Here is a 9,294-nt window from a genome sequence, read left to right as displayed (position 1 = left end):
TATAATGTCGATGACTTCCCAGGACGAACTCTTTCACAAGGAGCTCTACCGCTAGAGTTTTAGTTCGGACATTCGGCAAATACTAAGAAAGAAACATATCAGTAGGTACAGAACTGTGTTCTAAAGTCTGAGTATTGCGTATTAAAATTTAATTACATTCAAAATACAAAGTTTTACTTGATATTTTAGTTTTTCTCGCTCATCAATTCGCTCAGTGCAATAAAAAATTTACTTTTCACAACTCGGTACTAAAGCACTGCTTGGTCTATATTCCCTTCAGGAGCACCAAGCTCTTTTCGTCATCTTTTATTACACGCACAGCTCAGGAATGGAATTCCCCGACTGACCTGTGGTATAAATAAATTATAGGACCGTGGTAACGGACGGCCTTAAAGATATTATTAGATCACGAGTTTAACAGGAGAATAGACGCTCACGTGTGGCTTCACTGCCCCCTTGGCCGAACCATGTAGGACTGCCAACGCAGAGGTTCCAGGTTCTTAATATCTTAATATTTGGACGGCCTATATTTATTTCTCTCATGAGCTTGGGTCTAATTTGTGGTTGTCTATGTGTATATTCATGGCACCCGCGATATAGGATTTCCCTAGAGCGGGGTTATGAGTGTGTCGCGTTAAAATAAAAGAAAAAACTAGGAGTACTTCTGCGTTCTTGGATGGCGAAAATCCATTGGGGTAATCCGTTTTAGCTCTTTGAGATTGTTTTTACTTTTGATGTTGTAAAATAAATAGTTATTTATTATAACAATACAGGGCGTGTGACGGCTATGGGACACGGAGGGAAAGTTCTTTAAATTGTAGATAGGATATTTCCCTTCAAGGAGACGTTATTTTATTTGTATTTATTTTATTACAAATTTTTTGTAGTAAGTATTTTATGCAATCGTTGCATAATGACGGTTCTTAAATTCGAGTACTGCCGAGTGGCTTAAGTAATAGGTACGACATTTTAAGATCTAATTATGTAATGATTGCATAATGTAATATAATACTTTTTCTACGAATAATAAAATAATGAAACGCAACCAATATTTAATTTTAATGTATGTTTGTTAACTATCCATGACATGTCAAACGAAAGCCAAACCGCCACAAAACAAAAATCAAAGAGATAGAATAGAAGTAGTCAAGTACCGTTTATTTTAACCAATCTTTTTTTATAAAGGTTTCAGGCCCTATTGCAAGACCTTTAGGCCAATTTAACCAATCAGGAAGCAGTAGAACGTTTGAGTAGCGTCATATTTAAGTTATATAACAAAAATACGACGTTCTTTTTTTCTGTTTTTTTTTCCGGCGTTCCGTGTACAGTTTAATGAAATTTTTCACTTACTAGCGAGTACCATAGACAATAGAATTCTGCGCCTTTGTGATATGGTTCATGTAATTATAATTGACAGATTCAAGTACAGGAGTATAAAAAAGTATATATAAGTATTTTTAAAACATTGCTTGCCTAATTGCCAAATCTGGAATCGCACCGATCAAATGTGAAAAAAATCATCTTGTATTTTTATGAGGCCAATCGAAAGGGATTTGAGGATTAATTCTTATAAGTAGGTAACGTGTATCTTTATTACATGTCCATAATGATGAACAAATGTCCATTTACAACGAATAAACACTAGAGTTTGTTACTAATTTTTCTCAGGGGATGCCTCACGTAGAGTCAAATCAATTTTAGGATTTCAAGTATAATGTGTGCCGATGGTAATTTGCTTATGTAAAAAATAAAGTCAAATAAAAAAAATCATAAACGTTTGTATTTTTTTATGCGATCAAGAAAACAAATAATATTTTTTTTTGTTCTATTCACACTTAAGTACGCAGAACTCTACATCTGCCAGAACCAAGTCGTTGACTTGCGTGATTCATAGACGGTTGAAGGCCAGGACAATTTAAATATAAGATCAAGCAGATGTTCTTAATAAAAATGGTAATTTAGCTCCACAAATCGAGGCTGTAAGTCAGGCATACTTGATACAGGTAAATTTGAAATACGAAACTTTTTTAAATGTAAAATAGACAAAGGCTTGACCACAATATTACTCGATGATAAGCGACGATAAATGCCTACTCACTCTAACCTGAATAGCTCTAGATAGTAGCTTTCGGGAAACGGATGCCGGCAGAGTATTCCATTCCTTTGTAAGCACCAGGAAGTGAAAAGCAAAGCGCTTCTTGCGAATGGATGGTAAGAATCTAAGTCGTAAAAGATCACAAAAGAGCCTATTCTTGTTATTTAAAAAGGATAGACAACAGCGGACACTACGTATAAAAAGCATAATCCATATCAACGACAGTATATGCGATGTCTCTGTGAACTTTGAGGAAAGTAACAAAAATTACTTTCTATTCCTAGATCGTATTAATTATATAATTAAGATTTTAATTCAAGTTATGCCGCTTGCGATTAGAACGGTCCAAAGTGTCAAACTTAATGTACCCTTAACTTTATCAAAATAAGACCTATTTTTCCTATTATTTAAAACAGATAGACAACAGCGTACACCATATATAAAACCCAATAGTACAAAACCTTACCAATACCGTTGCAAAGCAATACAGTTTCGAGCTGAATTTGGCAATACTGTTGCGGGATTTCATTGTGTTGATATGACAACGGCGGAAACCACTCGTCACCACGCTCTACTGTCCCATTCAACAGCTATCGTATGATAGAGATGTACTCCGGTAAATATCGACGTTGAAGTGATAATTCCTCTTAACTTAAAGTTTTTTTTACTTAATATCGTTTTAAACGCAAATTTTAGCTTTGTAAGGATTAATAAGAGTAAGTGACAGTAGAGCTTATTGTGAAAGAGTTCAGATTTTTGCGAAGCTCTGAGGGGCACTGCAATTGTTATGGACACGACTTGTTAATTTCGTCACTTGACATCAACTCATTGTAGACTACAAGGAGAGGGTTCAAGGCCATAAGTCCTTGTGTAAACTCGACCAGCGTCGAATGGGGAGTTTACACGTATTTTAGTGGTGGTAAATCTACTTCGATAGGTACGTTTCATCACAATGTTTACCTTTACCCTTAGCGAGAGGTATTGCTACTAAAAATTCGAAACGTAGGATTCGAAACTTCGACCACTCAATTGAGAAAAAAGCCTTTTCCCATTGGGTTTTCACATCATATTCGTATATAGATATGTGAGGGCGCCTATACATAATAAGAACAATTCCTTTACAATCATGTGCTTATAGTAGCATATTTTAGTTTTACGAACTCTTCCACAAGTAGCTCTAATCTACTTGTGGAAGAGTTCGTCCAGGGAAGTACTGCCGCTTACCCATTTCTGCCGCAAAGCGGCAATGTGGTTATTAATGTGTTCCGGTTTTGAAGGATAACGGTGTTGGTGAAATTATAGGCACATGGGAGTTGTCTCAGGGTGACGGGCGCAGTGGCAGTGCCCGTCAAAGCTTTGCGATTTAAAGGCGTGTCGATTAAAACCAGGCACTCCTCACTGGGTATCATAAAAAAAAATAGCCAACTAGATAGTCAATAGTGTCACTACACAGTTAATATTTAACTGGTATTGACGGTTTTGTAATCATTTGATTAGTTGACGTAAGTATTAAAAGTCCGTTTAATAAATTGCTCCTGTGCATATCGGCTGATATACCACTACGACGGAAGAAAAAAAAACAAAACAAGTGCCCCACGCCTCGATTACTGTCAGAACCGATGTCGCTAAAACTCGCACATTCGGACATTGGCGAAATCGCCATTTTTTTTTTCGTATAATTTTTATAATAATGTTAAACTACCGTACATAGTTATTTTTACTTGACATTGGCAAAATCATTGATTATTTCGATGGGGCCATAACATTTAAAAGAAGAAGAAGAAGATAATTTGAAACATTATGAAAACTCGATATTGATTGGTCGTAGTTCCTAATTTAAAAACGAATAACAAAATAGAATTTAAACTTTATATAAGGTTTACTTTCGTTTCGAAAAATATTACGATAAACAGAAAATTACTTGAGATATTTGACACGACTATATCGTACAAAGCGTAAATTGCAGACCGAGCTTAAGTATATGAAACTTCGCGTACATTGGCACACGTGCCACACAAATAAGCACTTCTACTATATTTATCGTTCAGTGACTACTCGAATGTCGAAGTTCTCCTGCAATATTAGTTTACAATCATCGGCATCTTGAGTAAGAGCAATTCAAGTAACGGAACACCGTGCTTAATAGAATAGGTCACATTTGCGATCTTGAGCTGTTGCTTAAGAGCTGCACGTCACTACGTTTATTAATATACGAGCCCTGTACCCTACCTACGATGGGTCGGGCTCGGCCTGCGGCGCGTAGTCGGGTTCAGTTTACGGGGTATGCTCATGCTCTTCGGTGGCACAGCAGTTAGTACTATGGGCGCTTGATGAGGAGGTCGATTCCCGATTTGGACCATTTAAGAAACGAACATTTCTAAGTTGGTTTTGGTCTGAATATTCTGGATTATCGTTGTTTTGGTATTCATAGTACAGGAAATTCGGCAGTAGTTTGGCATTTTTCCCCCTAAATACTTCTCTTTGGCATAGTTTTCAAGAAAATGGAAACTAACAGATATGGTTGAAATACAACAACGCTATGATAAGCATCTCATTTCCACTACATCGGGAAGTATGCCGTACATTTTTACGATTGTGAGATCTTGTACTCGTAATCTATTACACCTCTGTATATAAATACCACCATACGAAGGCGTGCGGACGTTTCGGGCTTCGCCCTCCGCGGACCTCGTCCTGCGGCCTCGGCACTTTGTTTTAAAAAACATTAAATAGCTCTTTAATGGCGGCCATATTTAAAAATTACATAAATATATTATGACCACTAATTATTATCAAACAATCTTAGAAGTCTTTTCGTGCTAATTTTCAGTCCGAGCAAAGCAAGTTACATAAATAAATTACGGCTATATCGAAAAACAGCGGAAACAAAATTTTTACCCCAAATTATGATGCCATGTCATTTTCAGTCGAATTAGAAGAAATTTGTATCTATCGCCAAAAAAAATAAATTTTAAACGCTAATTATTATTAAACACTCATAAAGACCCCAAAATAAATAGCGAAAAACAAATTTTGAGCACAAATTATTATCACAAGCACAAATTATTATTATTATATTATTATTATTATTTCTAGTGGCCTTCACATGCCAATTTTCAGTCGAATCAGAGCAAATCTCTTTCGACAGCTATTTTTAACGAAAAAAACACTTATATGGCATCCATATTAAAAAATGGCGAAAATAAATTTTTTGACCCCAAATTATGATTAAGGACTCCTAAAGTCCTTCGTATGCCAATTTTCAGCCGGATCGAAGCAAGTTTTTCTTCGGCCGCCATTTTGAAATCGCCATCTTGAATTTTTTTAACGCAGGCAGTTGACCAGTGTTACCCTCTACGACATTCCTTCGAGAACCTCCTACCTATCTCTAATAGTTTCCGTGATAGGAGGCTTTGAAATTTGTATGGTGGGCATCTTGTTTATTTGAGTTTCGAACATGTTTTACTTCCCGCGGAAATTGACCAGGGTGTATCTCATAAAAATGCACAAAAATCCCCCTTATGTATTATAGGTTTTGCAGGCCGTTGATCACTCTTTCATATTTTCCATAATCAGGTCCTCTCATATTTGATTCTTTGCTTTGGAGCCTATCCGCGTATAACGGTATAAATATTTTTTTTCCACCATATCGAGAAGTATGTGTTCTATTTGTATCAGTGAGTAAGAACTTGTAGCTTTATATATATAAAGGGAAAGTTCTCAAACGATACATAACAAATAATCCTTGATATGCATTCAAGTAATATTAATAAAGATAGACGACTTAAGTAAGGTCTTAATATCGTTTTAAATTAATTGTGTAAGGAAGTTTGCGTAGTAAAGTGTTTACGCAGTAATGGAATTTAGGTAATGAATCTTTTTAATGCAAATACGAGATTGCGACACAGGCGCGCAGCGCCATGACAAAGCCCTTCCTCAAATTTTGTTCCAATTAAAAGTAAGGTTTTATCTTATTCACACGTAATATTTAAACATAAAAAACTTATGATAAAAAGAAACTCAATATTGTAGAATTTGATACTATTTTTTTTTCATTGGGGACAGGCTATAGCGTCTAATTGGCTATACTGCCAGATTACTTACACTGGAATTTTTCTTCAATAGTTTGATTTTTTGACATTTTTTGGCGGGAAATCGTTATGTCTTTAGGGTGGCCATTTTGAAACTCCTGTAGAATTTGAGATTCGCTCGATTCGAACTAAAGTACCCGTATCGGCCCGTTCTAAGGAATCCCGAGTCAATTCAAGCACGCCGCCTCAAATTGCCTATCCTCTTTGTGGTGGCCATATTTACAGAAATATAATTAAACTAAATATAATAATTAAATATAGTTTTCGGCTGAAGGACTTTGTTTCCATGGCCAGCAATAATTTAAAAAAAAGTAGAATTTGACGTATGAAAAAAAAACATTTTTTTTTAATTTACCGAAAGGCCTGTGTCATACGACATTGTGGATCAGGAAAGCGGACAAGGCGTGTACTCAATACATAAATGTAAATACTAGATAATATTTATACTAGTTGCTTCTGAAAATAACAAGTATCACCAGTTACTACTTACTACAAAACTCTAGACAGTCTGTAGAGCTCAAAGCAAATGCGGTTGAAGTACTTCAAAGTTAATCGCCGGGCAGTTCACAAATAGAAAACTGTCGATACTTCAAGTTTTGTTTTCAAAAGAAAAACTTGCACAAGATAAATGATTGTACTAGCTTTATGAAATATCAACAATCTATCAGACGATGACGATGCACCTCTCAAACACACATTAAGTATTGATTCTCTGAGATTTAGGCTTAGCGTCGGTTCTTGTCGGTGTATATACACTTCATATCCCAATAGTGCACATGTTGTTGTATTTATGTATGTTCCGTGTCACGTGTGTTCTGTTATAACAAGCTGAGTGGATGATGGATTCCCTTTCAGCACAGCACACTCTGTTATGTTAAATATTTCTTCGTTATTTTACTTATACTATAAATGAGGCTCTGCTATTTGTTTTACTTCATGTGTTATAGTCGTATTATATCGTGCTTACAAAACATGCAAAATGTTTTTCTATTTATATATAACATTCTTCTACAAAGCTTTTGTTTGACCTCTTACACAAGATGATACCTATTTTTATTTTTTAAATTCGCCCACATAATTTATTCCGGGTGAACCTTGCCCACGCTATCTTTCCACTTTTTTTATCAGATTTTTAAATGTTGACTTACTTTATTTGTACTTACTATTAAACTCAAACTATGACTTCATAATTTCTACAACGAGTGAAGACTGCGATTGGTAACAAGCACTTGCATTAAGAATTGACGATGTTTTTGTACTAGTAGCCTGCGTAGTAGGTATTTATCTACGAGTATTACAAGGCTGCTTAAACTTAGGCAAGAAATATAACAGTTTTACGAAAGGGTAAGTAAATGCGTATCACAATAAATATTATAAAATCCGTCGATATTGACAAGTCTATGTCCAGCAGTGGACTGCGAAAGGCTGTTGTTGATGATGATGATAAAGCAAATCCAGGGAGCGTCTGACGTACAGGAAAAGATGGTACATCGTGTGGGGAGACTCCTTTCGTGCAGCCCGGTTACAATTTTTTTTAATTGTATGTGTAATCTTTGAACATTTTAGATTTTTATCGTGTCGTTTTTGTTCTTGCGTTCGATCGTACAGTCTATGGTAGAAATATATGGTAGAAATAGCAAGGGCTATGTACTCTATTTTTTTTTATAATATCTAGTGACGGGACGAACATGTCGTGCGTCTAGCTACACGCCTTTCCATAACAGTTGCAGTGCCACTCAGAGCTTCAAATCGATAAGATCTGAGGGGCACTACCACTGCGCCCGTCACCCTGAGACATAAGTTGACAAGTCCCATGTGCTTGTAATTTCACCAGCACCCTTACCTTTCAAAACCGGAGCACAGTAATGCTAACATTACTGCTTGGCGTCAGAAATAGGTTAAGGTGGCAATACTTCCCTGGACTAAACTCTTTCACAAGGAGCTCTACTGCTAGCAAAATATAATGCTCTGTAGCTGAGCTATGAACGCATTTGGTATGTTTGTTTTGGAAATGAAACTTGTTTTCGGATGTAAAATCGCGTATATTTGTTTTTTCTAACAAATCAATGTTTTGGAGGTTTCATGCAGGTTCTATGCAGGTTTCATGGTCACGGCTGTTTTCATTACACAGTTGCTTAATGTTAATGCAAACCACCTGATTTGAACTATACGGAAGTTGACTTTCCAATGTGTAGTAATAGCGAAAACCCTTAGGTTTTCGGCAACGGCAACCTTCATCACAAATGCCTTGACTGCGTAGTGTATACCACCTCTTTATAAGAATGAGAATGAAGAAAAATAGTTATAAACATGTGAATTAACATACCTGGTGCCTTACCATGAACTCTTATTGCAGTTCAGTATAGGTTCGTAACGACAAAAAAGCGGGATGGTGATATAATACTTCACGTAGCGCTGTCTCACTACGATTCATTTTAGATCCTAAACAGCATCGTAATAAGAGTTCATGGTAAGGCCCAAAAACACATTATTTTGAGTAACAATTCCGGCGAAGTTTGTTCTTCTTAAGAACGTTTGTTCTCAAAATCAGGCAATACAATATCAAAAACGAGATACCGACTGTTACCAAATAGATTTTTGTTTTTAAGTGATTATAAAGAGCACGAAATTTATGTCACACAAATTATGTGAAATGACGATTGATTGAATTGATCAATTGATCGATTTAATCAGTCTTTTATTATTTGTTTCAATTAAAAATCACAAATCAAATAAACGACTTATTGATTTGAGACTTAAGAATTCAACGCCTGTCGCCCTAATACATAAGTCGACAAGTCATATGTGCCTGTAATTTCACTAGCATCCTTACGGCAGTAATAGGAACTTAGGAAGTATTTCCTTGAACGAACTCTTTTACAAGGAGCCAGAGCTCCTAGCTCCGAGCAGTAAACTGCTATTATGTTTTCTTTATTTTCCTGTTTTTTAAAGTGTTTTTTTTTATATATAAGGTAAATTTACCCTCGGCCTCGGCATGCAAAAGAAATCTATTCTCCAACTTTGTAATAAATAGAAAATATGTGCTTTGTATACTGTGTATATCGGCTTATGTTCCTGAAATATGCGTCTTTCGGCTTTGGGAAGAGC

The 9,294-nt window shown here is 35.9% G+C and overlaps 1 protein-coding gene across 3 annotated transcripts in view; it reads right to left on the bottom strand.

Annotated features, from left to right (window-relative positions):
• The window catches only part of LOC113230252 (neurogenic protein big brain), a 218,042-nt gene that overhangs the window by 9,116 nt on the left and 199,632 nt on the right, over positions 1–9,294 (bottom strand). The gene's annotated exons all lie outside the window — the stretch shown is intronic.

This window comes from Hyposmocoma kahamanoa, unplaced genomic scaffold (genome assembly GCF_003589595.1).
Source record: "Hyposmocoma kahamanoa isolate Upper Pololo Valley unplaced genomic scaffold, ASM358959v1 63, whole genome shotgun sequence".
Classification (NCBI taxonomy): domain Eukaryota; kingdom Metazoa; phylum Arthropoda; class Insecta; order Lepidoptera; family Cosmopterigidae; genus Hyposmocoma; species Hyposmocoma kahamanoa.
The sequence above is the reverse complement of the archived record's forward strand: the minus strand, read 5'-3'. Positions and strand labels throughout refer to the sequence as shown.